Source organism: Montipora capricornis, chromosome 1 (assembly GCF_036669925.1).
Source record: "Montipora capricornis isolate CH-2021 chromosome 1, ASM3666992v2, whole genome shotgun sequence".
Taxonomy (NCBI): domain Eukaryota; kingdom Metazoa; phylum Cnidaria; class Anthozoa; order Scleractinia; family Acroporidae; genus Montipora; species Montipora capricornis.
This window is the reverse complement of record NC_090883.1, coordinates 45,790,893-45,798,392: the sequence shown is the minus strand read 5'-3', so window position 1 is coordinate 45,798,392 and position 7,500 is coordinate 45,790,893. Positions and strand designations below refer to the sequence as shown.

General features: G+C 37.1%; 2 protein-coding genes across 3 annotated transcripts in view; both read right to left on the bottom strand.

Annotated features, from left to right (window-relative positions):
- The window catches only part of LOC138046056 (NLR family CARD domain-containing protein 3-like), a 253,105-nt gene that overhangs the window by 61,290 nt on the left and 184,315 nt on the right, over positions 1 to 7,500 (bottom strand). Inside the window, exon 1 of one of the 2 annotated variants that reach the window (XM_068892746.1) lies at positions 5,450 to 5,536. The exons of the other annotated variant lie outside the window; for it this stretch is intronic. The gene's annotated coding sequence lies outside the window, so the exon portion shown is untranslated. Of the gene's footprint in view, positions 1 to 5,449; positions 5,537 to 7,500 lie in introns of those variants that run through there. 2 annotated transcript variants of the gene reach the window in all.
- LOC138046305 (deleted in lung and esophageal cancer protein 1-like) overlaps positions 1 to 7,500 on the bottom strand; it is a 158,780-nt gene that overhangs the window by 72,735 nt on the left and 78,545 nt on the right. The gene's annotated exons all lie outside the window — the stretch shown is intronic.

Below are 7,500 nucleotides of genomic sequence, written 5' to 3'. Positions count from 1 at the left end.
GTTTTTGTTATGGAAATTCGCATTGCTTATCACAGCGATCTGATTGAATAAATTTCAGCTTTGGCTGGATTTTCATGTATGAAAATTGTTCTACGGCACGGAAAGCCTGTCAGTTGAAGGTGGGCCTTTAACTCTGCAGTTCAAGTAAATTATACGATATTTCACATATTTTCTCTATCATCCATTCACTTTGTACACCTAGCCAGCTCACAAAGGACTTGATAGCTCAGAGCAATTCAATCGCCTGGTCATGGGTTCTAATCACATTCAAGTCTGGAAGTTTTTTCAAAGCTTTTGAACAACTGCTTAAGTTGCTCATTTCACCACAATGATCTCTCTAAAAAATTTATCATATCAACTCACAGTTCAAGTATACGATAATTCACATATATTCTCTACCTAACTTCACAATCACTGCAAACACTGATTTCTTCTATCAATGACAACAAGGAACAAGATGCCTTTATCTCTTTTTGTCACAGCTGGTTTACTGTATAAGATTTAGTCACTGGGTGTTCAGGTCAGCAATGCTGTATTTTTTAATTTGCAATCTAATGACAGTATTTCTGCAACAAAATTCTGAACCAGTTACACGACAAGGTTTCAAGCGCATGGCATAGAAAATAACCAGTAATACTACCTGGAATACAAACTGTAGAAATGTCCAGGAATTTGTCTATAAGTCTACATGTAGAATAGCATAGAAAAATACCACTTAATGCATTCATTTGGCTGTCAGGTGTTAACTGTTTTATTTTGCCCAGAGGAGTTTCTTCTTTCATTGGATGGAGATGTTTGCCTAAATTATGACAATAACTACATCATTTCAGAATTATTTGTTCTTGTGTTGTGGGCTAGGATCTAATGAATTTGCTTTGAAATTATGGTTTCCGTGGTTGTTTAGTTGTAAGCAAAGACATATCTCACTTTTTCATAAAATTCAATACTGTACATGTACATAGTCTATTCAATATATAAATCAGCCATATTGATTGACAATCTGCTGTGTTGAAAATATCAAAGACTTTCCGAATCACAGTTCCTGTAAAGATAACTATCTTGTTATTATTTTTTTATGAAATTGCACTAGCATCTAAGGTTGTTGCAAAACCCACAACCATCCATCCACCCATCAATCCTTACAGTGAGGCTTATAGGTTATACGCTAGATGATTTTACTTGCCAATGGGGGCCGTTTCAGGGACTAAAATAACTGCATCATTTCAGAATTATTTGTTCTTGTGTTGTGGGCTAGGATCTAATGAATTTGCTTTGAAATTATGGTTTCCGTGGTTGTTTAGTTGTAAGCAAAGACATATCTCACTTTTTCATAAAATTCAATACTGTACATGTACATACATGTAGTCTATTCAATTATAAATCACCCACAGCCATCCATCCATCCATCCATCAATCCTAACAGTGAGGCTTATAGGTTATACGCCAGATGATTTTACTCGTCAATGGGGGACGTTTCAGGGACGAATGGGTTAACAACATCAAAGACCACTCAAAAACTATGTATCCCTTAACTCTTTCAATTCTGAGAATGAGACATTTTACTCATCAAAAGGGGCTGCTCCAGGGATGAATGGTTTAAAACAGCAGTGAGTGATCAACCCATACACTCCTGAGGGGTTCCCCATTGACAAGTAAAATCATCTGGCATTAGACAGAGTGAAATACATTTGTGTACTACAGGAAGGTATGGCCGGTTTAGGGGTGAAAGGGTTAATGCCCGAGACCATATTCTACTTGTCAATGGGGCCCGCTCCAGGGATGGAATTACTGGACTAAAATAGTATCTGCAAGGTACAGAATTTCCAAAATTGGTAACTGTAAAATCATACATTTGTACATTAACCCTTTTAATGCTGAGAATGAGACTTGCAGATTTTCCTGCGTCTTAGTAAAGCAAGACGGTTTCATTCATCAATGGGGGATGCTTCAAGGATGAATGGTTTAACAACATCAATAACCACTCAAAAACTATTTTTGCCTTAACCCTTTCAATCCTGAGAGTGATCTACCATTTCACTCATCGATAGGGGCTGCTCCAGGGATGAATGGGTGAAAACAGCATCTCTAGAGTATAGAATAATTTCCAAAATTAGTAAAAGAGTTAAGTTCTGAACAGGATAGGTGATATATACTCACACTCCCAAATCCTTAAGTGATGAGGTGCACAGTCACTGTGTACTTTTGTGTAACATGGGGCTAAAATGACAATTTTTTTTAAAAGTGATATAATTTGTTTCTTATAGCTTAAAATGTATATATGCTATCAAAGGTATATTAAGACGATTTTGAGAGAGCTTGCAAGAGAGCGAATATGTTAAAGGATTTAAAATTTAAACTTACTAGAAACACTCTCGAAAGGCTTTATAAATCTCTCGTTCGCCCTGTGATGGAGTATGCGGATGTGGTTTGGGGTGGATGTACCGAAAGCGAATATGATCTCCTCGAACATGTTCAGTACGAGGCTGCTAAAATTGTTACCGGGGCTATTAAAGGAACTACACTTACATGTAGTAAGCATCGCCTTGTGCTTCAACTTGGTTGGGAAGAAATGAGGTCAAGAAGGGCTGTTCATAAAGTGATACAGTACTTTATTACAAGATTGTAAATAACCTTTGTCCTAACTATCTTAAAAACCTACTTTCTGTACAAGTCTCTGAGAGAACAAGTTATTCATAAAGAAATCTTAAGAATTTTACTCTTTTTGCTAGTCGCATTGAACGTTTTAACAAATCATTTTCTCCATCTACCACAAGGTTATGGAATAATATAAGTATCGATGTACGGAGCACTCTTTCCCTGAGTGTATTTAAGAAATCCCTTCTATCCTTAACTTCTCATTTCCTGGAAAAAAATCTCTTTATGAAGTTTCTTCTACAGTGTAGCAAATATGGCTGCAAGCGTTACATCCACAGCCTTTGACAAAAAGAAGCTGTCCACTGCTTGCAAGTTAATCTTACAAACAGACACTTGGTTGAGATGTGCCGTCAGATGTTCTTTAAATAAACACCTTGAACATGTTTTGATGGCCTAGATAGATTTTTGCTTGCAAGTGTTTGAACTATGTTTTTGCAGTGCTTCTGTTAGGCATTAAATCTAAATTTTCGCTTATTATGGAATTTTTTGTTTCATTATTTGTAATAAGAACGCTTGTTTTAAACTTGTTGCACTGTTTACAAAGTCTTTGACATTAATTCTCTGATTTTGGAAAACATTACCATCAGGCTTACACAGACCTAAAAGATTTTTAAAAATTTATTTTATCCACCTATAGTGTACATGGTCACTGTGCACCTCATCGTCTGTATCCACAATGGTAAGCTGTTTTTATATGGACATGATGGATGGTATGACAGTTTGATTGCTTAAGCATCTGTGAAGTAACCCAAAGACACAGAATCTTGTTTCGCCCAGAGGTTTCAATAAGTTTTTTAGTAAGCGGCTGATTTTGTGAAGTAGGCGGCAGTGGCAAGAAAGGGGAAGTGAGCTCGGAAATGGCATTTCCAGCAACAACATGTACATGTAGCTGCTCATAGCCAAGTTAGAAGACAATTTTTGTTGCATCCTCGATCTCTTGTTGAAATACGACAAAATATCGCCTCCAGCTGCCCGCTTTCTTGTTGTGTCTTCAATTTTTAATATTAAGCACATGGAAAACCGGAAGGGCGTAGTGAATGTGATTGAGACATCATTTGGCACCAGTCTTTCTCCTCTATTCATCCAAATAATCGCACTGGAGAGTGCATATGCATTGCTAAGGCAAGTGCAAATAACTAGGAATTCATAAAAATATCTAATGTCCAAAAGGGAGCAAAACATACAGCAAGAGGTTCCTTGATATTGTAGTTGTTTTATTGAATTAAAATAAATAAAAATGGATCAAAGTGAAACAGTAACAATGGTGTAATTTATCGAAAAAGTGGGCGGTGATAAGTTAAGGAGTAGCCGGCAGAATTCGCCGGTTGCCGGCTTCTAATGAAACCTCTGTTCATCAATTTGTACAGCACCATGAGGCAAGGTGCATTTGGTTGCTCTTGAGGTCTTCCATGACACTGTCTATGTTCTTGTTAGAAAAAGACATATAAAATTATAATTTTGAATCCTGCAGTGAGCACAAACAGGCAGTAGCTCATTGGCATAGAGATTGAATAATGGACTCTGTGGAATGCCATGCCTGATTACGAGAAAATCAGACAATGAAGACCTGGTCTTGATACGTGTATGTTGTACTCTTCCAGTCTAGTAACCAGCAAACCATTTGAGCCTATTGTCAGAGATGCCTAGATAACGTTTCTTCAATGTTTCATGACGTATGCTTACAAATGCCTTGCTAAGGTCTAAAAACAGGGCAGTAGTAACCTTGCATTCATCTATGGCCTTGTACAGCTGGCTTGTAAATACTACCTGCTAACATTTCTGTTGATTATAGCCTCTCTTTTCCACTCGAGTGGATTAAAAGCATTTTATTATTAAGCGATTTTCTTTGAGCACAGCATAAACATGGGCCTGGTCATTGTCACAGAATTTAGCTGCTTTGCAGCGTCATACTCCCTTGCGTTTGATACAAAGCATGCCATTTCCTCAGAGATGATGAAATGGATCAGAATGTGCAAATCGGCTGTTTCCAGTGGAGAGTATCCTGCCAATTTAGGTCATTGTATATCCTCTATGTTCCAGGCAATTTGGACTCCAAATCTTTATTCCAGCAGCATTTTTCAATCTACCTGATTGTTGTATGCTCCCAGAAACACACTTGTGGGAACATAACTCCGTTAAAAGCAGGAGATTGAAGAAAATATTATAATAGAGGAAAACACACCTGTCCCATCACGTTGCATAATCAAATTACGATCATCAGTTGCTCCTCGGTATTTCTTGGTCCATTTATTTTCAAACTGGACAGCACTGAGTACTATTACATAATTATACAAATGTTGTGCACATAGAGCTATGGAAATCTTGGGTGCATTTGGATTTTAATTTGAAAACCAACAGTAAGGTGTCTAATCTCGTCTTGGAATTGTCACACAGTGTTTTTGTAATAATTGCAATCAAAGATTGTTATTTACAGTTGGTTGTCTGTTATCTTCGGGCATTTATCTCAAATTCATAAATGAAAAAGGTAAACATTTCCTCATCTGGCTGGTCCTTGCTGAGAGCAATTGTCTGACTTCCGGCATGGCATATGCCTGTACCTCGACAAGGAATGGGGAACATAAAAGGCAGCTGACTTTAAATAGAATCATGGATCTCTTTACTATCCATGATAGAATCGAAGTTACTTTAAAGAGTAAGAATAACTTGCTTTTGATCATTCCAGTCTGTAATACAAATAATCAAATCAATGCGATCTGTTTTTCCCTTTTGTAATAACAGATTAACGAGGGGATCGATCGATGAATCATGGAAAGCAGTCGTCGGACAGTCTTACCTTCGTTGTCTTTTCAGTTTCCCCACTAAAAAGCAAAATCAGATGCAATGGCTACGTCTTCACAACGTTGGTCCGGTGAAGATACTATCACTAACCCATGATTGCAAGCTAAACTACAATATGGGTAAACGAATCAAAAATTACACCACAAGGAAAAAAATGGACGACAACCTCAAGCTACAATGTACGCAAACACCACAACCACGTACCCAGGGCCTTATCATCTACGTTATTCAAAATGGCGTCCAGACGAGCCGCCATTTTGGAAAAACGTTAAGGAGGCTCTCGACATAGTTTCTCCTTTTTTCAAACAAATAAACATATTTTGTCCTTAGATACAGTTAAGTTAATCATATCAAGACGAAATTTGGCTAGACTACTAATTACCCATCATACATTTATCACATCACATTTACCTCCAAAAAAAAACGTTACCATGGCAACGATATAAGGCATTTTTTTTTTTTTTTTTTTAGCCTTAACATCAAGATATATTGTTTTTTTTTGAAAAAAACGGGACGGTAAAATCTTCCCATTTACCGTTGCCAGATTATGTTTGAAATATTCTCTAAAATATTTAAAATTCAATTTAATCTGTAGGTCAGTTTTTTTGAAATGTGTCTCTAATTTTTGTTCACATACAGAATTTTTTAAATTTGAAAGACAAACGTTTTAAATTAATCTCAGCTGACTTGCAAAAAAATTCACCGTCGGGAAGCAGAGACATAAACGAGTAAAGTTGCAAAATCAGGAAAATGAGGGGGTTACGACGGGGGTTACAAGATCGGCATTTACGCATGCGTCTTTCGCTCATTCGAGTGCACACGCGTGTGTGTACAAATTTCGTAGTTTTCGTGGATAGGGGATGTCTATTTATATTCCATATATAGGAATTAGAAGAAAGGTGAGCGAAATTGCCGGTATTTGTTTATTTCTGTTGACCCATTTTGAATCATGAGCTGACGTGGGTAGCTTTTAGAATTGCGTGTGTGGCTTTTACGCGCTCGCGCTCAGCTGAAACTTTTAAGGAGGCTCGAAAGGGTTTTCAGCTGAAATTCTAAAAGCTGCTCGCGTCAGCTCACGATTTTGCAACTTTACCACCACCGGACGGTGAATTTTATTTCATTTTTATCATGCTAGCTTAGATTAATTTAAAACGTTTGTCTTTCAAATTAAAAAAAATTCTGTAGGTGAAAATAGAAATTAGCGACACAAGTTCACAAAAACTTGTTTTTCTGAAAAACTGACCTACAGATTTTGTTGAATTTTAAATATTTTAGAGATTATTTGTAGCATAATTTGGTGACGCTGAATGAAAAGATTTCAGCGTCCCGTTTTTTCAAAAAAGACAATATAAGTTGATTTTAAAAAGGCTCAAAGAAATGCCTTACATCGTTGCCATGGTGACGTTATTTTGGAGGAAAATGTGATGTGAGAAATCTATGATGGGTACTTAATACCCTGGCCAAATTTTGCCTTGATATGATTACCCTAACTGTATCTAAAAACAGAATATGTTTATTTGTTTGGAAAAAGGAGAAACTATTCTATATTCCGCCATTTTGAAAATCGCAGAGGAGAAGACCCTGGGGACTAGGTTGCAAACGCCCGAATTCCTGGGGACGACGTGACGTCACATTCTGTCAGCTGCGGAGCCTGCAATAGTAAAATATTCATTGGGTGTCACGAACGGTTTTTAGATCGCAAAGAGAGTGACAAACGGAAATTAAATCCTTTGAAAATAGTTCCTTCCCCAACTGAGCGATTCGGTAAACTTCTAGCCATGGACAGCCATCACCGCCAAAAATACAAGCCTTGTAAAAGTTAAAAATAAACCGGAATGGTCTAATTGTCTTTTGTACAGCGGTTTATCAGAATTTAAAACACAAATGGACAATTCACCTTTGGGGAAATGAAATACCCAAACATTAAATGGTTTATACAATTCAGAAACTGTGTAGATACCCTTGGTGAACTGACTCAGTGAAAACACGACTGGTCAAGTGTTTAATGAAATAGATCAGTCACCTTATGCAATCATCGTAGTTAAC